This window comes from Hemicordylus capensis, chromosome 1 (genome assembly GCF_027244095.1).
Source record: "Hemicordylus capensis ecotype Gifberg chromosome 1, rHemCap1.1.pri, whole genome shotgun sequence".
Taxonomy (NCBI): Eukaryota; Metazoa; Chordata; class Lepidosauria; order Squamata; family Cordylidae; genus Hemicordylus; species Hemicordylus capensis.
Genome location: NC_069657.1, coordinates 170,844,929 through 170,869,195, shown reverse-complemented (window position 1 = coordinate 170,869,195; position 24,267 = coordinate 170,844,929). Strand labels below are relative to the sequence as shown.

Here is a 24,267-nt window from a genome sequence, read left to right as displayed (position 1 = left end):
TAAAGCTATTCCTTTCCCACATCATATACCTTTTCCCCGTCACATGTGCATGTATGCACATATATCCACATGTGCATACACTTGTATATGCATACATATATGCATATAAATACACCCGCACACATACCTTCAAGAAATAGTAGGAAAAGCCTTTCAATGGTACAGAAATGTAATATAATAATAATAATAATAATTTAATGTTAATTAATAACTGTTATGTTTTTACCTTAATGCTGGGCACCCTGGGTGTGTGGGTGTGGGTGTGTGTGTGTCTAGGGGCGATTCAGAGGAATGCTCCCCTCATACAATTAAAGGACATCCTGAGAGCATGTCAAGACATCTGCCAGTGATGTCAGGACAGGGACACTCTTGTCATGATCCTGTTATTACATGTGCCAGTGTGCAATTGTCCAAACCACTCCAATGTCTGAATAACTTTATGTGCATACAGCTCTGTACATGAATACACTGTACACAGACTGTATGTGTGTTGAACATTATGTCTGAATAAGGTTCTGGTCATTCCAGGAAACATGACAACCCTAATGGATTGCTCACAGTACAGGAAGGAATTTTTCTCCTACATCAGCTCAGCTGGAAGTGTGGCAGAAATGGAATTAACTGCCACCTTCTTGTGCAAAGTATGGCTTGGTTTGTTTGAGTCATTTGGGGCCGTTGCCCATGTTTGCCGAGATAATCTATGTGTGTGGATAGATAACCCTACTCTGTGAGAGTTGTGATCCTTTCAAAGTCAAATAAGCACCCAATAAACCCAGACAGTCTGAAGGCACATTTCTACTGCTGAAAGAATAGTCGGTTTATAGACTATTGAAAATATTTAATTGCCCCATATCAACAAATTATCAAAACTAAAAAATTAGCAATCTAAGACTTTACAAAATATCCCCTCAACAGTGTTCCCTCTAAGGCGTGCACACGCTCACAAGTTTTTTTTAATGTCCGCTCACTTAATTTTAGATCCCGCTCAGGTTGAATCAGAAAGGCCCCACTCTGCATGCATGTGCGCGCACACTGCCTTGGTACTCCCACCCAGAACAAAACTCATTCTGCAGACAGATTTTAAAAAAATAGAGAGAACACTGCCCCTCAAGTTGCAAGCTTTAAAAATTATCCACAGTGTTATGAGGTGGAGCAAGAGCTCTGCTTTCACAGGGAGCCAGGAGACTAGCAGCACTGCAGCCCAGCATGGGGCTATTGGGGGGGGGTGGTTTCTGCTTCTCTTCCCCACAAATATGTCCCCGGGGATCTTGCAGTGCTTGCTCTGCCTTATTATTTATTATTATTATTATTTATTTAATTAATTAATTTCTATACCGCCCTTCCAAAAATGGCTCAGGGCACTTTAAACAGAGAAATAATAAATAAATAAGATGCATCCCTGTCCCAAAAGGGCTCACAATCTAAAAAGAAACACAAGATAGACACAAGCAACAGTCACTGGAGGTACTGTGATGGGGGTGGATAGGGCCAGTTACTCTCCCCCTGCTAAATAAAGAGAATCACTACGTTAAAACGTGCCTCTTTGCCAAGGTTAGCAGGGGTTATAGTGCTGTGGAGGATGTGGACCATTATTATAATGCTTACAATCTGGTAACTAGTTCTTGGAACAGTTAAAAACAATTCTGACAAGCTTGAACACAAACAACAGGTTTCAGTTTCTTTTCTTTTTAAACATTTCTTCAGTCCTTGCAATATACCTGGCCAATGAAATATTTATCACTCTTAATATTTAATTAGAGACCTCAGAATTAGTTTTCCTTCCCAAGAGTAAGACATATGTTAGCTATACATGAATATTTACTAGTACATTCTAGTTTAAGTGTATAAGTACTAGCAGTTATCGTCTTTCACTTGTTAACTGAATTATGCTAGATTCTTGATAGTTAATACTTGCAAACACTTATCTCAGAATAATCACCACCTTGTTTCATCCCCAGAGTATATAAAACCAGTAATGTTTTACTTGCCTTTTAATTAAATAGTACAACAATGTGGCTGGGCAATTTTTAAGCAGGAATTCTCAGTAAAAGACTGCTGGTATTTAATAAATCTGGCTCATGTTGAGTGAGGGCAGGGTAAGGCAAAGGAACGTGTAGTCAGCAAAGAACCATAAGAATGGAGTCCCTGCAGTTCCTCAGATCAGTCAGCACATCTGATTGAAGTCTTTATAGGGTTCAGGGTGTACCTGCTCTCTCCTATTGGTATAAAGAGGCTCATGTGGCTGATCTCTCTACAGTTTTCCCCTGTGGCAGAGACTGGATCTCACTGTCAGCCCTCAGGTTGCCAGTTCAAGGTCCACTGTGAGCCTGGATTGAAATTGGATAATAGTAAAAATTATTGCCTCTCTTTAGAAGAATATATTAAATGAAAACAGGGCTCTTATAATATATGTGAATGATCTTGAAATCAATAGCAACACTGTCCTTGAGCAAGCTACTCTCCAATGGATCTCCAAGCTTCTGGACACAGCAGACTCCCGTTCAATGAAATAATGGTAATGGCACATGCCCAGAAAAATTACATAGAAACATCTGAAAATTATGTCACAAGGCTCACACCATGATACAAATGGCATTTGAAGCGTACAATCCTACTCAAGTTTGATATTCAATAGTACAATTCATTTCATTGTTTGCTACACTGCCCAACTGTTGTGCCTGTTATGCTACCCATTATACTGAGAATATCATATTGAGTCACACAAATGGTCTGTCTAGCCCAGGACTCATAACCAGTGGTGAATGGCAATGAATGTTGTCATTCAATTACAAAGAAATTAACGTCTTGTTATACACTCTGTTTAGTGATTTAGGGACACTTATGTTAATCTGAAACATCATAAATACTTCTGTTAGAAGAAGCAACAGTCAACACCCTGCTCTTACATTAATGCTGTCTAATAGCCAACAACAAAGCATTCCTAAATAGTCCACCTTGCTTTCCTCATTTTGATTTAGGCTTGAAAGAATGGACAGCATCTGTCTGCAGAGTTTTACAGGTAAAAGTGCCCCCATAAATCTCCAATTTCTATTAACAGAGTTACCCTATAAAACCTTTAAAGAACTGCCTCATAAAACATTAAGCCACTTTAAAGTAAAGGGCAGAAGACTTTTAAACACACTTTAATAGTCATTTAATTTTTATGGGATTTTTCATTCACAAAAGACCTGGGAAGATATGACCCCACTAAATGCAGAAAGAAAAGTAAAGGTGATCAGTTCTGGTCACTAAAATCTCCCTTTGTTAAAACATGCCAGAGCAGTATAGGCCAGCTAGATGAAGAATCATGAGTATGTGTACCACTCTCCATCTAGTTAATATAATAGAATTGAACCCAATACATGGTTTGATTCTATCCACTTGAGGATCCACTTGAAATAGTGAACTAACACTCCAAGTGGCCATATTACTGTTAATTAGGACAGTAATTACTGTTAATTAGGACATCACGATCCTGACCCTGGCCATTCTCATATCATTTTAACAATGCAGAGAGGGTCGTCAGGATCACATTGAGCCAACAATCATTATCAGTTAAATGCACTGGGGTGGGGGTGGACCTCTTTAAAGAAGATCTGGCCTTCTGCTAACTAAGCAGTTGCTGAGAAGGCCACTACAGTGGCAGCAATTCAGTTTGCCACTTTTTCTTTCACTCTACCACCCTAGAATGTGCCAGGGAAGGAAGCAATATCATCATGTTGTGTCCTTTCCCTAGTGCATTACTGCAGGTGAAAATGTCTCTGCCCTGTAACTATTGTAGCTTTAGAATGACCACACTGTCAACTCAGGAGCAGGCTCCTTCTATTATGGGGGCGGGGGACCCGCAGGGGACACAGATCAGATTGGCAGCACAGATTGGCGGCACAGATCAGATTGGATTTCAATCAGCATCTCTGCTTAACAGAAGTTCCATTTGCACAAAAGGGGGGAAGGGGAGTTTTCATCAATCCCTTCTTCCCTTTGCAGCCCTCTGTGTCAAAAATCTGGTCCCAGGAGTCCCCCAACCCTCATGAACACATTTGGAGAATCACAGAGGGATTACAGAATGAAGGGGAAATGGTGAAAATCACCCTACATCCCTCACACTTCAGTGCAAATGTGAGTATTTGGGTTCCAACCCATTCTCTTTTCAGCCAGTTCCCCACCTGCAGTCAAGCAAGAGATGCATCACACAAAGTTTTCAGTCTATGGAAGCTTCATTCTATCTATCTGTTCCTTGAAGGTCTCAATGAAAAGCAGAATGCACAGGGTCATTACATGATCATGCCACAATAGAATAGGCTAGCTAGAAGAAGCGGGAATGTGTAGAACCTTCTGTATACTGAAGGGTTCATGTCATAGTCAATCATTTACATAAGTTTTCATTCCTGAAACAGATCCTTATTTCTGAATTACAATATGGAGAATGTCAAGTAAATGGAGACAATACCATGTCTTATCTTCTAAATGAACTCAAACTTGTGCTATTTTCCTCTGTTCTCATTCCAAATGGAGGCTACAACTGAAAGAGCCTCAATTCAAGTACAAACAAATGAAATCCTTCTGAAATGACATTTATTTTTCTTCTCATAGCCATAACTTTAACCCAACTAAACTGGGGTTCTCTCAAAGCAAGCACAAACCATAGGCCTACAGAAGACAGAAGGGAGGGATGAAAGTCTTACTTGCCTTTGGTTTGTAACCAAGTATCCTTTTTGTGCCATCTGCCTCAAGAAAACAGAGATACTATTTTTTTTTATCATTTAAAAAGCATATTTAATTCCAAGCTAAATTTAAAAGTTTGAACTTTGTTCTAAATCAAAAGAATGCTAGCTCTTTAATTTCTTTTTTTTATCAAAGCAGTATGTTGAAAGGATTAGTATCTTCAGAGTCTTGAAACCTTCTGTAGTTGCAAGGTTTTTAATGAATTGGAAAATGTGTAATATAGCAAAATATTAAATAGATGCAAACACACTATAAATGCCTGAGAACTGTAAAGATGTTGTGTGAACACAATTTGGAAGTGGAGGTGAATGCACATGCACAGAAAATTAAGCAGCAGTGGCTATCATCATCAACTGAAACAAATTGTTCTATTAAGAACTGATCTGCCTACTTTCCTTTCACTATCCCTACAACTGGACTAAATTTGGTACAAATTGGTTAAGAAGTTCACAAGTTAGCCCACTTGTGCCTCAATTGTTTATGCGTCTGCCATCTTGAATTGGAGTAGATGACACAATCACAAACTACGCAGTTGAGGTGTCCCTATGTGTCCCTAAAATCGTACCCAATTTAGTTCATATTGGTCCAGGCACTGCAAAGTTGATGACACATGGATGGAATGCCAGATGATCTCATAAGCCTACAGGAAAGTAGGCTAAAAACAAAATGGGGAAGAACGTGCATGTCGGGTAGGGGGAGGCATTTGGTCCCTGTCTTGGGCACACAGGGGTCCTGAGCAGCTACTGCATTATATTAAACAACTAGGACAGTTTAAGTCAGTTTTAGCTGTTATGACTACCCAGGAACCTTTGGAATTTTTTAGTGAGGAAGTTAAGAAAGCATCCCTAATTTTTATGTAGAAACAAAATTGAGGGTGCTGTGGGAGATGACGTGAAGGTTTTAACTGCAATGGCTGAGACACCTTTTGTATCCAAGTGTGCTATATTTAGTCAAGGAAGTTGCACTAACATTGCAACAATTTATCTATCATCCATTAATACACCACCCTTCACTTTTTCAGGGCAACTTATAGGATAACATCAAAAACAACAATAAATAAGCAGTAGAATAAAAACAGCAGAACAATTTCCATCACAGATTTAAAATTAAATGGCATCAAGATGACCTGGCATCAAAAGGACACCAGAAGTGCCAGGTGAGCCTCCATGGAGAGAGCATTAGGAACACAGAACATAGGGGGGTACCATATACTGAGACAGACCATAGGTCCATTTAGCTCAGTATTGTCTACAGACTGGCAGCAGCTTCTCAAAGGTTGCAGGCAGGAGTCTTTTTCAGCCCTATCTTGGAGTTGCCAGGGAGGGAACTCTCCCCAGAACTCTTCTGCTCTTCCCAGAGCGGCTCCATCCCCTGAGGGGAATATCTTGCAGTGCTCACACATCAAGTCTCCCATTCATATGCAACCAGGGCAGATCCTGCTTAGCTAAGGGGACACGTCATGCTTGCTACCACAAGACCAGCTCTCCTCCCCTTTCAAATAGGTGTGGTGCCACAACCAAGACGGTCTCTCCCAAGTGACCACCTGCCTCACTTCAGATGATGAGACCACCCGAAGGAAGGCCGCCAAGGACAACCTAAGTGTAAGGGCAGGCTAATGTTGGAGTAGGTATCCAATTCCAACCTACCTCAGCTACCAGGTCCCAAGCCATGCAGGGCTTTAAAAGGTAAGAACATGAATCAAGAGCTAGTGAAACAGTTTAAGAACTACTAAGAGATGTTCCCATTTATTGGTTCCAGTCAGACATCTAGAGGCTGTATTTGAACTAATTTTCCTAACAGTCTTCAAAGACATCACTATTCATTATTATATTATTATTATATCTCATAATAAATATGAAAATAAAAGGTGCATGTTGGGAACTTCCAAAAGGTGCATGGAGGGAAGTTCAATTAAGAGCAGCAGTGCTTGAGGAAGAGGGGGTTAATTCTCCTCTGCAACATTTCCCCAGTCAAAATCACACTCCCAGCCCTACTGCTATTAGCCCTGCATGGCAAAACAAAGAAACAAAAACATCTTGGTACAGATGCTACACCCATATTCTTAGGCTTAATGGCTTAAAGGAGGCAATTTAGATAGGGAAATGGGTGTGAAGCTTATTAAGGGTAAAGTGTGCCGTCAAGTCGATTTTGACTCCTGGTCCCACAGAGCCCTATGGTTTTCTTTGGTAGAATACAGGAGGGGTTTACCTTTGCTTCCTCCCATGCAGTATGAGATGATGCATCTTCCTGTATCGCTGCTGCCCAGCGATATAGGAATCCCCAGTGGGGGATTCGAACTGGCAACCTTCTGCTTGTTAGTCAAGCATTTCCCAACTGCGCCACTTAAGATGAATGTGAAGGTTATTGCTCTGATCTAATTCGGAACCCCCTTGCACTTGCTTTAAAGAAAAAAATCAAACAATACTGGAAATTCAGTCAAGCAGCTCCTGTGTCCTATATGTGATTTGGACCCATTAACCACCACCCCTGAAATTAACACTTATGGGGGGGAAACCTAGGCTTAGAAAGACAGAAAATAATGTAAAGCCACAGCTGAGCTGAGCATATGCAAGTGTTACACTCAACTATGTGTTCACCCCACAAGATAACACTAACTCAAATTTAACAAGGCAAGAATGTTTCAGAATGCTAAGGAACACAACCGACCATTGATTGACTGGTGGGGGAAGTGATGATTTATAATGTGTCTGAAGCAACCACCAGTAAGTGACAGTCCTGATTGGAACTCTGAAATAAAAGGTCAGTGAATCTGAAGATTAAGCTGTGTTTCAAGCACAATAGTGTACAGGTGCTTTCTATAAACAAGCAGATATTTCTAAAGAAGCTGTGACTGTAGGTCACATTAGCTAAGAGAAGAACACTGGCAGGAAAAACAGCAATCTGAGGACATACAAACAAGTTCTTCACACAGATGATTTTGATACACAAACAAGTAGACAGATCCATCTAAAACTTACTGTAAAGTCACAATACGTTTAATGAGAACCTTCATATCTTCTTTTGTCTTTTTGATGTCTTAGTCTTGATTTCTAGCCATCATTTGTATCATTACCTTTTAGAATAAGGTAATGATAATTAGTGGCTGCAGCTTCAAAACCATCTGAAGTTACAACCAGTGTTCCCTCTAACAGGGATTCCCAAATGTTGTTGACTACAACTCCCAGAATCCTCAGCTGCAGTGGCTTTTGCTTGGGGATTCTGAGAGTTGTAGTCAATAACATCTGTGAATCCCTGTTAGAGGGAACACTAGTTACAACCTTGCAGTAAAAATCTCAAGAGTCCAAAAACCTTACAAAAACTTTCTACAAGATGAATTTGGCTCTCTGTCTTTCAATAGCTTACATAGTTACAGGAACAGAAGAAATCTGTAGAATGATTAATGTCACGTGAGGATGTTATAGCTTTAACCAAGGAAGAATGATGAACTTGCCAGACAGAGGGCACAGGACCCAATAAAAGACAAAAAGAAGAAGTTGTTTCCACAGATTACAGTGGAAACCCAATCTGAAGTGTATCTCTTGAGCAGAGTACATCAGACATATGACTTTGTGTTCCAAGCGAGAGCTATGTTAATCCAGACAGTTTTGCTTATAAGCCTTGACCCAGCCACTGCCTTCTAATGCTAGAATCTTGGGGTTTGCTTTAAACTGAAGCCCTTACACCTCAAATTTAACTGGAGGTCCTCACACTGCAAAGTAACTAGCTTCTTCTAGAAGAGTGTGATCATCCTTAGTGACTGAAGCTTTAAAACCATTCGAGTTAAACCTTTCACTAAAAATCATCACCTTCTTCTTGAAGAAGCTAGATTTGTTACAGCTACACATAATTTGCAGTGTAAGGACCTCCATTCAAAGAAAAAAAGCACCCTAAAATTCTAGCAATGGAAGGCAAGGCCAAAGCATATAATGATAAAAACAACCTCACATAGTCTCTACCACCTCACATACCTGCTCTCCACCAATGCTGTTTAATATAGTTAGGCCCCTCTGCCTACCTTCTCCAATAACCAGGCACCTCCCACATTTCTGCAACAGCACATTTCGTCATATTCAGTTTCACTTCAAAGCTATAATTCTAAGTAGGAACTCAAAGGCACTTACTTCTGAATAAACACATGAAGCCTAACAGATTAACTTGCCCTGAAAGTCTGCCTACAGACTACAAACTACAAACAAAAAGAGGGTTCTTGAATACTGTGCACCTGCTCAGTACAAAATCTGGAAAACCTGCTCAGCACAAAAAAGTAAAAATGATCAGAATTTTGAATCCTTCCCAAAATATTACTGCCTTGAGATTCTAACCTTATTCCAGTTATACATGAACCTCTTTGACTTAATACAGAGGATACCAAGAACTTTGGACACATTATGCAAAAACCCAGCTCCTTTGAGAAGTCCATAATGCTGGGAAAAGTTGAAGGAAAGGAAAGAAGACGACCAGCAGCAAGGTGGATGGACTTAATTACGATAGCAATGAATGCACCACTGAGAGACTTTAAAGACCAAGCTGAAGACAGATCATCCTGGAGAGAATTTGTCTATGTGGTTGCTAAGAGTCAACACTGATTTGATGGCACTTAGTCAATCAATCAATACCAAGAACTGCACCGTTTTTCCTCCAGTATGGCACACATACTTCACAGAACATTTGCTGGTGTTAAGCCCTGTTAAGTAAATTATCCACAATCAAAACTGTCTCTATAGCATCTTATTGTAATTTGATGAGAATACCAGTTTAGGTTTAGCTTTGGTTTCCAAGCAGCCAGGGTGTTATTTAAGCAGTGTATTAAATAAGCTTTACTTTATCACCTTCCTTCTGCTTTACTTGTTTGTTTTACCCATCTTCCTCAGCCTTTATGTCTTTTCCAAGTGTACTGAAAAGAGATACAGCAGCCACAACCTCATTTGTCACACAACACAATGATATTGCACTGTCCACTTCCTTCAGGAAGCTGAACCCCCAGGGATGTAACTGTTTTGGTAGTGGATTTCTGGTTGAGTGCTCTGTACCGGTAGAAGCTCTTGCTAAAAGCCTCCCCATCTTACTGACCTTGTCAAACATCTCCTGGGTCAGCAGATTCCAAGGACCTCTTTGCATCCTTGCCACTTATGGCTGAATATTCTTTTCCTAGTTTAATAACCTGTTATGGTTGGCTTTAGGGAACTAATGGTTGGGAGATATTTGGCACTCGCTTTTCCTGGTGTTCGAATGAGTTAAGCGTTGATTGCTCACCTCCCCCATGTTGAAGTAAAGAACGTAGGGGTGTGTATGAGAGGGAGGGAGGAAGAGATTGAGAGAGAGATTTGTAAGCTAGCTGAAGGCTGGAAGCACCTTGTGAGTACAGGACCTCTTCCTGGGGATGTAAGTGGAGTCGTGGATCTACTGCCTTATACATATTGTAAATGGAGTAATATTATAGAAAGTATCCTAGATCTCCAACACTGATTCTTCCAAAGGAAACATCCAGAAACTTCTCACTGACTGGGGAGGTGGGGAGCACATAATAGTATTACAGATACACTGTTTAAATAAAAATATTTTCTTCTTCTCTTTAGCATCCAATGCACTTTTTTTTTTTTTACTACTTTTAAGTTCCTTCCATAATTTCTAAAAGTATGCCAGCCTTTCCTTTAGTTCTGTTTTTCTTCAACAAGGATATGCTTGTGAAATGGCCTCTAATGAAGGTTCCCAAATTACATGTTGACTTGGGGCAGGGGGTGTATATAGACTTAATTTCTAGTGAATCTTTTCTGCAACTTTGGGGCCTTGTTATAAAGAGCTTATTCAGTTGCCAAGTAACCCGATTTTGTATTTTGAAAACAGCACTCCAAACAGAGGAGTGTAAGATCTCCATGTATTTGCAAACCTATTTTTGCTAATTAAGTTGATTGAAAGGCTGAATTTCAATTAAGAATCAGAGAACCACATCTCTCTTCCCTGACTGCTAGCACTAATAACCTGAATCAAGCATTGTCCCATGTGCAGCGCAATGGTTGGAGAAGCAGAAATGCCTCAGGTGCACCAGAAATATTTAATTCAAGTGACGCGTGAACCAGCAAGCACCTAATTCTTTTCCTTATACTTATTAATCTTTGGCAAAACAATGATTCACAGCAACATGACAGCTTATCTGATAATATGATGTACGAGTCTGGAGAAAGATTTAACTTTTGAAGGCTCAGAGCCATAATAAATTCTTTCCAGCCTGCACAGAGTTCCATATGCATAGCCCATACTATTGAGAGGTCTATTGAGAGGAGGGGTTCCCCTCCCCCCCCCCGCTTTAGCACATGCCACACATCTGTCCTGAAACAATAAGCAAAAGCCAAATGGAGTCTTTTAATGTGAAAGAACAAACTTTGCATCACTTCAAAATTCATATACACCAGGGGCAGGCATAAGGTAGTTCAGGAATTACTGAGCTCCCAGGCTTATCTGGCATTTAGGTTTGTTTCTCCATCCCTTCCCTTCCAGCCAGTACTGCAAATTTGATTGGCATGGCTACAATATTTTTAATCTCTCCCTCTTCAGCTGCTCAGGGCTGCTTTTACTTTCTCTCCAGTTTCTTCCCCCACAAAACAGCCTCTCTTGTTCCCCTCCTGTCCTGCAGCAAAATTCTCCTGGAATTTGATGTTAACATCCATTATTTCTTGAAGTAATCTATGTAACAATGAGCCATTTTGAGACTGCCTCTGCCTCCCCAAGCCACTATTTTGTGCTGGTAGAACCCAAGGCTCGGGCAAAAAGAAAGAAAGAAATTAGCTCCAGAAGCCTCAAGTCTGCACACCTCTGATATACACAACCACATGGTCAGATGTGTTCTTTCAAAAAACAATGCAGCAACTCAAACAGTTCAAAAGCTGAAAAGAACAGGGCAACAAAAAGAACAAGTTACAGTTATCCCCACCACTAACTTAAGAATCTAGTAGTTTCTGAATTCAAATAAAACCCTTCCTCGGGAAGTACATGAACCATGCAGTCAGATCCAAGCACTTAAAGATAAATTCCTTGACCCATCTAGCTAAACTGGTCTCTATGCTTCCTATTTACTTCCAGGTAAGGAATTCTCAATTGATACCCAGCCCAAGGTTTTTAGTCTCTCTTTCTCTACAAAAGTTCAAGAAAAAAATGGAAATATGATTATTTTATATAATTTTATTTATTTGTGTGTTTGTTTGTTTGTTTCTGCCATTCTAAAGCTGCAGTCTTGTGTACACTTACTTGGAAGCAGACACCCACTGAACTTAATAAGACTTCTGAGTAAACACAAGCAGGGTCAAGCTATAAGACAGAGATTTAAGAAAATATTTGCCATGTTTCAATAAATCTGGAATGTATTTGCTTTAAAAAAGCAACAAGACAACTTAATAGTTGGAACACAATATTTAACACCTACATGATTAACTACATCTCCAGTGACTGTACTTTAACTACAGGTAATCTGTTAAGCAGCACATTCCCAACTGGGGAGTCTAATTAGGGTGCAAACTGCTCTACAATCCCCTTGCCAGACTGATGAAGGAGACCTCTTGCAAGGTGATCCAGAAGGCAGTGTTGATGCCATTAATCATTTATCTCTTAAAGAGAACACAAAAAGCCCTTCCATTTAAAGTATTATCTTGGAAAATGTTTCAAGAGAAGTTTTTATCCTTCCAACTAAAGCAACAATATATACATATTGTGTATGTCTGTGTGTGTTTTTTGTGTGTGATCAATTAAATCAACCAGGATTCTCCTCTTCAGACATCACAGTCCAATGCCTGCCCTCCCCTACTATTCAGAAGCCTAAACCTTAGCCCAGAAATGGTATTTCGCCAAGGAGGGAAGTTCAGTACTAAATTGATTTCAAGCACCAAACAATGAATAGCTCCCAGTGGGATTCCCAGCATTAACTTATTGACTGCTAAGGATCAAACACACAGGTTTTGGAACTAAACAGAGACTTTATAGCATACTCCAGCAGCATACAGATGTTTGATAGGGACTGCAGCTGTCCAGCAGGATTAACATGGGGGGGAAAAACCTAGAGCATACCAATAAGTTGAAGCAGCGATACACAACCAAGAGCCCCAAGTTTGGGAGCTGTGTGCATTCCTGTTTTCTGAACAAGTGCTAATTATAAAAACAAGGTAGGATGCAATGGTTGTGACTGTCTGCTAGCATCCCACTGGGTAGGAGGACTCCATCCTACCCAGCTGATGAATGAGGTAGGAGGAAAAGCCCTCTTATCCAGCGGGAGGCTAGCAGACAATCACTGCCTGAGCTTCCCACCTTGTTTCTTTCCTAGCACACGATCAGGAAACAGGAGCACACACGGCTCCCAAACTTGGGCAAGTCCTACGCTATTTCTCATGAGAACAAGCCGAATATGAACTACCACACCACTATTAACCTATAGATAGTGATTGTGATGTTTGAAGGCACACCGGGACTGTCAAACCCCTGGCACATGAGCTGGATCTGGTCCACACAGCTCCTTCCTCTGGCCTTCCTTCCTTCCCCCGCTGTGCTGCACCACTCCTTCCTTCACCCTACCCAACATATCAACAAACTGTTTCCCCGAAAGTAAGACCTACCCCGAAAGTAAGACCTAGCAGTAATTTCTGATGTACCACTAATTGCCCTAGTGCATTTTGGGGGGCTAAAATTAATATAAGACACTGTCTTATTTTTGGGGAAACACGGTATCAGAGAATTATTTAAATTTTTGCTGAGCAAATTCCCATGTAAAAGTAGTGCGTTCAGCTAATTTAAGTGGCAGGGCAAGAGAGGGAAAGAAAGGGAGTGAGAGAAGGTGGGCGGGGGGGAGAGAGAGGGTGGGCTGAGGTTGGCGGCATGAGGCAAGAGAAAGCATTGCAATGCTATGTGTGGCCTACCCCAGAGGTGCATGGGAAACCAATCCGGCCCACCAGATTTGAGTTTGACATCCTTGGTCTACACAGCAGGAATGGAGACTGACACACAACTCAACAATAATCTGCAGAGTGACTCAACACAGCAGTCTCAAATGTAGCTCCCTTTGTTGCAAGAGCCCCATGTGACTTTAGGGATCATCCACAACTACAGTTTTCTTAATAAAGTTAACAAGTGCCCCATATATCTTGAACCAGGTTTTTTGGAGACGGAGGCTAAAGAACCGAGTCAGACAGAAGTGACAAGAGTTGATGTTCTAAACTTTCTGGAAAAACTGAAGACTAGCAAATCGCCAGGGCCAGACAGCATCCATCCAAGAACCAAGAACCAAGAATCCATCCATCCTTAAAGAACTCAAATGTGAAATTGTCAACCTCCTTGCAAAAATATATAACTTATCCCTACAATCAGGCTCTGTACCAGAGGACTGGAAAGTAGCTAATGTAACACTGATTTTCAAAAAGTTTCCAGAAGCCTTGTAGGGAAGAGGAGGCTTTAACATCTACTTCCCAGAGACAGTGGCTGCCCAGTGCTGAGAGCCTGAGCAGTTCTGCTGTTGTCAGCTAGCCAGCCTGGGTGCTCTCTAGCTTGTAGGGCTGTGGCTGCCCTGCAGGTGAGTCTGTGTGGGATCAGGGCCAGAGGGGGTGAGTCAGCAATTCCTGAGGGTCAGCTGCTCAGAGTAGCCATCTTTCTGGGCTTATAAAAGGACTGCTGCACTGTGGCAGTGGGCTCACCACAGGCAAGGCAACACCAAAGGGTGTCTCTCCTTTGGGGGAGCCACCATGGGGGGGCAACAAGGGTGAGGGCCTGGTGATATTTTTTGACTTCTGTTATTTTTGGATCCTGGGTATTTCAGATGTGTCTTGGTTTGTCTGGGGATGGAGAGACATGGGGTGTGTCCACTGACTGTGGGATGGCTATTCCAGTGGTGGTGGGGAATAGTGAAAGTAAATTTGGCAGATCAGCGCGTTGTTACAGGGGAAGGGAAGTCAGAAATCTATTAGCTGTTTCCCCTTCCAGCTGCCCAGCCAGATCTTTGACCTTGGGGAGCAATGCCAACCTCCCATAGACTCTCACCTTGTTCCTCTGTAATGCCAGGTCTGTCCAGAATAAGTTGGAAACTATCCACGATTTGATGCTGGATGAAGGGAAAGACCTGGTATGTATTACAGAGACTTAGCTGAGGAAGGCTGGGGGCCCAGTCTGGTCCCAGCTTCTCCCTCCAGGGTAATCTGTTGACGAACAGGATGTGGGTGGGGAGGTGGAGTGGCTGTGCTCTATAAGAATAATCTCTCAACAGGGCAGCAGACATGATCGCACCTAAGCATCCTATCGGACCCGCTTCAAAATTGGCCCCTTGGTATACAGAAGAACTACAGGGGCTAAAGTGGCGAGGTAGATGACTGGAGTGCAAGTGGAGGAAGACTCGACTCGAATCTGACAGATTACAACATAGAGCACATTTGAAGATCTGTGCTCTGGCAATAAGGGCAGCAAAGAAGCAATTCTTTTCAGCCCGTATTGCATCCACAAGTTCACGTCCAACGGAGCTGTCCAGGGTTGTGAGAGGGCTAGTGAGTGCCCCTCCTCCCTTAAATCAGAATTTGGAACCATCTATTACCCGCTGTGATGTGCTTAATGATTTCTTTGTGGATAAAATCTCTCATAATCGGGCCGACTTAGATTTAGACCCCATAATTACTGCAGTTTCTGAATCGGAGGAGTCCAGTGACTCCTCTTATGTGGTTAAGCTGGATCAGTTTCAGTTTGTGACTCATGAGGATGTGGACAAGCTGCTTGGAGTGATTCGGACAACCACCTGTTCTCTTGACCCTTGCCCGACGTGGCTAATACTATCTGGCAGGGAGGTTGTTGTAGAAGGCCTGGTAGAGATCATAAATGCTTCTCTGAAGGAGGGCAGGATGCCTCCTTGTCTTAAGGAGGCAATTATTAGACCATTTCTGAAGAAGCCTGCCCTGGATTCCTCAAAGTTGAGCAACTATAGGCCTGTCTCCAACCTTCCGTGGCTGGGCAAGGTAATTGAGAGAGTGGTGGCCTCCCAATTCCAGGCAGTCTTGGATGAAACCGATTATCTAGATCCATTTCACACCAGCTTTCGGGTGGGCTATGGGGTAGAGACTGCCTTGTTCGGCCTGATACATTATCTCCAATTGGGAATTGACAGAGGAAGTGTGACTCTCTTGCTCCTTTTGGACTTTTCAGCGGCTTTCAATACTATCGACCATAGTATCCTTCTGGAGAATCTGATGGGGTTGGGGGTTGAAGGCACTGCTTTGCAGTGGCTCCACGCTTACCTCTCGGGCAGATTCCAGATGGTGTATCTCGGGGACTGTTGTTTTTTGAAAACTGAACTTCAGTATGGTGTCCCTCAGGGTTACATATTGTCTCCGTTGTTGTTTAACATCTACATGAAACCGCTGGGAGAGATCATCAGGAGATTTGGTGCAGGGTGTTATCAGTATGCTGAAGACACCCAAATCTATTTCTCCATGTCAACATCATCAGTAGATGGCATAACCTCCCTAAATGCCTGCCTGGAGGCAGTGATGGGCTGGATGAGAGGTAACAAACTGAGACTGAATCCAAATAAGATGGAGGTACTGATTGTGCGGGGTTGGAACTTGAGAGATGATTTTGATCTGCTTGTTCTGGATGGGGTCACACTTTCCCAGAAGGAACAGGTACACAGTCTGGGGGTGCTTCTGGACACAAAACTCTCCCTGGTGTCCCAGGTTGAGGCAGTGGCCAGAGGAGCCTTTTATCATCTTCAGCTGATACGCCAGCTGCGTCCATTTCTTGAGATAAATGACCTCAGAACAGTAGTGCATCTGCTAGTCACCTCCAGACTTGACTACTGCAATGCGCTCTATGTGGGGCTGCCTTTGTACATAGTCCGGAAACTGCAGTTAGTCCAGAATGCAGTGGCCAGAGTGGTCTCTGGGTCATCTCGGAGAGACCATATCACTCCTATCTTAAAAGATCTACACTGGCTGCCAATAAGTTTCCGGGCAGCATACAAGGTTTTGGTTATAAACTATAAAGCTCTAAACAGCTTGGGCCCTGGGTATTTAAGAGAACGTCTTCTTTGCTATGAACCACACTGCCCATTGAGAACAACTGGAGAAGTTCGTCTGCAGTTGCCACCGGCTTGTCTGGTGGCTACTCGGGGACGGGCCTTCTCCATTGCTGCACCGAGGCTTTGGAACACACTTCCTGTCGAAATAAGTGCCTCGCCATATCTTACAACCTTTAAAAGGGCATTCAAGATGCATTTGTTCACCAAGGCCTTTAATTAGATACTGTTTTAATTGTGTTTTAATAGTTTTAAATTTTTAATTTTAATTGTTTAAATGTTTTTATTGGTGGTTTTTATTGTTTTGTAAACCGCCCAGAGAACTTGCATTTGGGGCGGTATAGAAAGGTATTAATTAAGTAATTGATTAATTAATTAATTAATTAAAAATTTTAAAAGGGGATCCGGGGCAATCTGGAAAATTACAGGCAAATTGGTGGAAAGCATTCGCAAGGATGAAATTGTAAAGCACATAGAAGAACAGGCCTTCCTGGGGGAGAACCTGCATGACTTCTGCAAAGGTAAATCTTGCCTCACAAACCTTTGGAGTTCTCTGAGAGTGTCAACAAGTGTGTGGATCAAGGTGAGCCAGTAGACAAAATATACCTGGACTTCCAAAAAGCTTTCAACAAAGTTCCTCATAAAAGACATTTGAGGAAACTTAGCAGTCATGAGATAAGGGGACAAGTACATGCGTACATTGCTAACTGGCTGAAGGACAGGAAACAGAGGGTAGGGATAAACAGAGAGTTTTCACAATGGATGAAAGTAAGAAGTGGGGGCCCTCTGGGACCTATATTCAGACCAGTGCTTTTTAATTTATTCATAAATGATCTCGAAGTTGGAGTAAACTGTGAGGTGGCCAAATTTGCAGATTATACCAAATTCTTTCGGGTAGTGAAATCCAAAACAGATTGTGAGGAGCTCCAAAAAGATCTCTCCAAACTAGGTGAGTGGCAAAGTGGGTGTCACTTGGAAAAGACATGGCAAATGTAGTTCAATGTTGGCAAGTGTAAAGTGATGAACGGTGGGACAAAAAACCCCAACTTCAAGTATATGATGATAGGATCTGAGCTTTCAGTGACTAACCAGGAGAGGGATCTTGGGGTCATGGTGGACAACTTGTTGAAAGTGTCGACTCAATGGGCAGCAGCTGTGAAAAAGGCCAATTCCATGCTAGGGATCATTAGGAAGGGGATTGAAAATAAAACTGCTAATATTATAATGCCCTTATACAAAACTATGGTGCAGCCACACTTGGAGTGCTACATACAATTCTGGTCACCACATCTAAAGAAGGACATTGTAGAACTGGAAAAGGTACAGAAGAGGGCAATCAAGATGATCAGGGGCCTAGAGCACCTTTCTTATGAGGCTAGGCTACAACACCTGGGGCTATTTAGTTTAGAAAAAAGACGACTGCGGGGAGACATGATAAAGGTCTATAAAATCATGCATGGTATGAAGAAAGTAGATAGATAGAGAATTCTCTCCCTCTCACAGAACATGAGAACCAAGGGTCATCCCATGGAACTGATTGCCAGGAAATTTACAAACAGAAGTACTTTTTCACACAATGCATAATCAACTTGTGGAATTCTCTGCCACAAGATGTGGTGACAGCCAACAACCTGGATGGCTTTAAGAAGCATTTGGATAACTTCATGGAGGAGAAGTCTATCAACGGCTACTAGGAGGACTATAGGCTACCTCCAGCTTCAGAGACAGGATGACTCTGAGTACCAGTTGCAGGGTACTAAGAGCAGGAGAGAGGGCATGCCCTCAACTCCTGCCTGTAGTTGAGGGCATGCCTCAACGTAGCTTCCCAGTGGTCTCTGGTGGACCACTGTGTGAAACACAAAGCTGGACTAGATGGGCTTGGGCCTGATCCAGTGGGACTGTTCTTATGTTCTTATATAAGGGAATGTCTCCAGCATATATTAGAAACAGTGGGTACCATCCATAGTTCTCCTTAGTCAGAATAAGAATGTTTGCTCTGAAGTAAGGACTTCCTTTCCAAATGAAGGATAATGTGAATGCTACCCTATGACCACATCTTCCTCCTAACTTTTAAACAGCAGCATCACAATTCTCTTGAATAACTTATTAGCATGTTTCTATCAGTCACTCCATACATAGGTTAGGTCAGGGCTTGACAAATCCCAGGTGCTAAGGAGCCCATAGTACCTAAAAATTTAACCATGGTGCAGAGACTAGGATATTCAGAAGCAGAGTTATTTAATAAAATCTGTATTTGTCCAGGCAACCCAGATTCTGTTCAAAATGTGTCATTTGTAAAGGGCATCCTACTACTACTACAGATATTTATATACTGCTTTTCAACAAAAATTCTCAAAACAGTTTACACAGACAAATAAACCAGAAAGTTCCCTGTCCACCAAGAGCTCAAATATTAAAAAAAAACAAAAAACAAAAAACCATTAGGCAAACACCAACAACAGCAACTGGAGTGGTGCTATGCTGGGGATCTATGCTCCTAGATCCAAAGAAAATGTGTCAAAGACTGTGTTAAGTATACTACTACTACTGGTACTATGGATATTTATATACTGCTCTTCAACCAAAGTTCACAAAGTGGTTTACATAGAAAAATAAATAATACATCAATCAGATGGCCCCTGTCCCCAAAGGGTTCAAAATCTAAACAGAAACACAAGGCAAATACCAGCAACAGCCACTAGAGGGATAGGGCCAGTTGCTCTCCCCCTGCTAAATATAAGAGAATCACCACTTTAGAAAGTGTCTCTTTGCTCAGTTAGCAGGGGGTTAAAAGTATACTCTTACAAGTATGCTTTTAAAATGTAAAAAGTAAATGCAACAAATTTCAAACACTTATAGCAGCCAGGTACCCTTGTCAAGTAGCCTAATTGGCTACAGTTCCCCATTAAGGATACATCCACATTTGTCTCTGCAAAATTTGTGCAACGGCCCTATTAAAACTCTACCCTTATGGGCGGTTATCCTCACATAGGGATTTTTATTATTTGCAGTCACATAGATAAATCATTTACTGTTTTGAAACTGCTCTCTTACAGGCTAGATTTCTGACATTAAGCTATTAGTCTCAAGGGGACTATTCTGCCTTCACACTGCAAGTTTAGCAGAAAACAGGAGGGAAAACATGCCCTCCTAAAAAATGAACACAGATCACATTCCTCCTGATTTTCAAATAAATCTGTTCTATTAGGTACAAAAGTGGTTGTTTGTTCCCGCAAACAATTTTCCAAATAGACATGCTTGCTACACACTGAATGGGGTAGTCCTTGTCTAAACCTCCCATTTGTACTTCTTAAAATAAAACGATTTCCCAAAGCAACATGAAGGTTGATAAAGCAATCATCAGAGAATACTTCCAGTCTCATGAATGTGCAACATTTCTCTTACAGTGCTTTCTTTACCAAAGGAATTATTGAGAGCATTATTCTGCTGTTTTAGTGAAGCAAACACACAAAATCTGGAGCTGACAAGCAACAACAATATCATGAGGCGGGGAAGCTACCTCTGGCTACAAATCCAACAGAGTTAGGATGCTTAATCCCATTGAAATCCAAAGGCTTAAGGGATCGAACTCTGTGCTGCATTGTGGCCTAATGTTTTACAAGCCAGTAACATCTAGTTACTTCCCCTCTCATTTTTAGCAGGTATCATAACAGCTCCAATCCTGCAGTTCCTTGCAGGCATAGAAACTCAGCTGGGCACATGGGGCTCCCTCATCCACAAAAAGCTCCTTGATTGCTTTAATGGAGGAGCTTCTTAATGTACCTAGAATTACACTGAAAGAGAGGAGCTTATGCAGGAGTTCCATATCCACATCAGAGCACACATGGAGCTTTAGACAGGAGAGAGAAAGTCTGCATAAATAAATATATTCGCTTACAGAAGCTTTCCCCTATATGTCAGTTTAACACTACAGGATTGGATCCTAACTTCCACGAGCAGAGTTCTTGTCCTTGACCAGGGCTTTTCTGCCTCTCACTCCCTCTGAAGCTCTCTACTGTCACCTGGAAATCCATTCCTGAGAGTTGGGGAACGTCCAGAAGAAGATGGAATGTGGCACAGAGGGACTGTGGCAGGAACGTATCAGTGAATACGCTCCCACCCCTTGAGCAAGAACAAGCATCAGAGGATCCAAGTCACAGTCTTCCTTTTCCTATATCATACCAAATATATTATCATCCTTCCTCTACTATTTTAGGTGGTGGTGTTGTTTTTAATAAAGCCACTGCTCAGTTTTTGCTACAGTACTCAACAATCAAAGCATTTTAATGAAATAACTATCTCAAGGGATTAATTCAACCAATCAAAACGCTGTTCAATTGATTAAATATTTGCTTCTGGACAGAGGTTCTGTTTTGAGCATACACAGGATAGTGGCTTAATACTTAGTGTCTATGCCTTGAAGGATTCTGAGACTTCCACCCTTTATTATTGGAGGGTGAGAGGGATTATATATCAGCTGGGAGGGAAGGGGAGGGGATTTCAATCACCTATGGCCTCCTCCTCTATCTGGTCCATTTCTTCCCTCCCCCTCCCCCCCCGCCCCACTAGGGATCCCCAGGGAGGATAGATTATGCCCATGTGGTATGGGGGAAGTCGAATCCATCCAACATGTTCTGTTGCACTGTCCATTATAGAGAGATTTAAGATGCTCCTTGTTAACTCCTCTTCTGACACCCTTTCCAGGCTGTTCAGGAGACTTTTATGCTTCTTATCTTCCACGGATAGAATTTTAGATGTCACCTTTAAGGTGGCCAAATTTTGTTCTATTGCAGTATTGTTACGGCAGCAGGTTTTTCTTGATTAATTTTATAATTGTTATTGATTATTATCTGTGGATACTTATGCACATATTTACATATTTCCTTCTTCCGATTGTTTTTTCCTATGTTATGAGATGTTTTGTTTATGTCATGTTATGCTGACCTTGGGTCATACATAAAGTACTCTATTCTATTCCCTCCCCCCCACCAATTTGTAGTACTACAGTAGGCTGTCGGTGGAGATCGTACCTGGCTCCACCCTATTGGCTGGGTGTCAGAAGGTGCTATGAAGTGCATACCACCCATCACCTCATTCGGGGCCACATTACTCCAAGCTAGCAGCTTGGGACCCAGACACTAAACAAAAAAGAATAACCATCGGATGACCGAACAAAGTGTGTCCTGCCTCTTTAACTACAGGAGACTGCTTTGGTTACAACAATTCAACTTTTTGATTAGCAATTAATGAATGAACCAAAGCTCTTCATCAATTAACGGATTTGTTTCTTTCAGACCTAGTTTTAGCCAATTTTAAATGTACTTTATCTTCAAACTTGCCAATAAAAGAATATCCGCTAATTTCACTGACCATTCATTCTACAAAAATCAGTAACTCACACAGGAACCACCAAGTAAACTATCAATAAATAACTGCCTCTAGAATAATTATACTGACAACTTTCAGTTGTTCCAATTTCCACTTTTTAACAAAATACATTTTAGGCCAAACATATTAGTTCTGGAAGATTCAATTCCGACTTTTCTCAGGCAAAGAGAGAAAAATAATCCAATCTGGAATGACGTGCTTTCTGGAAATGTATTGCCATTTATAGCAGGCTACAATACCCCTGTTGAGTTAACAGCACCAGAAGATAAACTAGACAGTGGCTGAGATTCAACATGCTGTGTGGGATACACACACACACACACACACACACACACACCCCTGCAGAGGCAAGAACTCTTCCATTCTCTTAATCACTAGAGAATGCTACACACAAGCATCATGGGAATTTTCCAACATCAAAGAAACTAGGACAATCTCTGCTTGATAAACTCTTCATTGCAGGTCCCATGTGAGTGCCAAAACTACCACTGGTAATTACTGGTCACCTTAAGTGGTACATCGAGGAAAAGCTTGACTAACAAGCAGAAGGTTGCCAGTTCAAATCCCTGCCTGATATCTTCCTATATTGGGCAGCAGCGATATAGAAAGATGCTGAAAGGCATTATCTCATACTGCGCAGGAGGACACAAATGGTAAGCCCCTCCTGTATTCTACCAAAAAAAACCACAGGGCACCAGGAGTCGAAATCGACTTGATGGCACACTTTACCTTTAACCACTGGTTAGAAGATTCAACGGGCCAAATTTTATATATGAACATATTCAAACTAAAGCATTTGGAGTGTTGTTAATTTATTCCCATCAAAATAAAATAAAACTAAACCAGTTTTAATCCAAGTAGCGTTGTTGTACTCGGCAACATATTAACATCATGAGCATAAAAGAACATTTTATACGGACAAGGAAAAGAGGGAGGGGCATGTTTTTGCAATGACCTTTTTCTTTCTGCTGCCCCCAGTGTTCCCAAAAATATGTCCCTGAAGGACTCCTAGCCCTCAAAGACATCTTGTTGAGTGGGCATCAGAGATGTGACACCCCCCGAAAGGGATGAGCAAAAACCACCCCTGCCCCTTCCATACACAAACCATTAGTATGTCATCCATTTGAGTTCTAGATTTAAGCTGCCTTTCTCTTTTTAAATGTATCCAGTGATTTCTCAATTGTCAAAAGCCACTTCCCACATTATTTCCCTTCCACAAAAGTACACCTGCAAATCACTCCAGAGAAAACATTTATATGCAGGAAGGATTTCTCATGTTTACTTCCAAGTCATATACAGGTTGAGTATCCCTAATCCAGACATCCAAAACCCAGAATGCTCCAAAATCCGGAAACCACCACGACATGCGCTCGCAGCACCAACTCGTTGCAGCTTAGTTTTCATTACATTTGCAGCTACTTGTAGTTGTTATAAATTCAATGTTTATTCATTTTTATATTTTAAATGAAACCTTAAAAAATAAAATACAGTGTACAGTAACCTTTCATGTTTAGACTTGGATCCCATGCCCAAGATATCTCATTACAAATATGGAAATATTCCAAAATCAGGAAAAGTCCAAAATCCGGAACACTTTTGGTCCCAAGCAGTTCAGATTCGGTAGTGAAATTCCATGCAGTAAATTTTACAAAACATTAGCATCAACTGGCCTAAATTCTTAGCCTCGTACAGTAGCCCTTCCATAGGGAAGGCTAGTTTTTTCCTACATCTTGCTTACAAACCCATGTACTTTGCTTTCTCCTTTTCTGAATCTGTTTTAGCTCATGATCTGATTGGCATACACACTTCTCTCTCTGCTGCATCCTCACTAAATATGAGGATGTTTTACACTTTTTCTTCCAGACTCCTTACTCAGTGGTTTCAATCCAGTGATTTTTCTGAACGCATTCACTGTCCCAATCAGTTTCTTCAAATCAACTTCAGTGTTTGCCTTTCCTTTATACTCTTTCTGTTTTCATCCAGCAGAACGTTGCCTTGTCACATTCCATTTTTTCTACACACCCAGCACTGTTTCCTTTGCAATTCAACATCCTGCATGTTGTTCGTATCCCAAGTATCCCACTGTCTTTCTAAGCTTCTTTCCAAATAAGCAACTTTGCATTATC

The 24,267-nt window shown here is 41.5% G+C and overlaps 1 protein-coding gene across 5 annotated transcripts in view; it reads right to left on the bottom strand.

Annotated features, from left to right (window-relative positions):
* THSD7B (thrombospondin type 1 domain containing 7B) overlaps positions 1-24,267 on the bottom strand; it is a 690,438-nt gene that overhangs the window by 652,973 nt on the left and 13,198 nt on the right. Inside the window, exon 1 of one of the 5 annotated variants that reach the window (XM_053254964.1) lies at positions 7,704-7,771. The exons of the other annotated variants lie outside the window; for them this stretch is intronic. The gene's annotated coding sequence lies outside the window, so the exon portion shown is untranslated. Of the gene's footprint in view, positions 1-7,703; positions 7,772-24,267 lie in introns of those variants that run through there. 5 annotated transcript variants of the gene reach the window in all.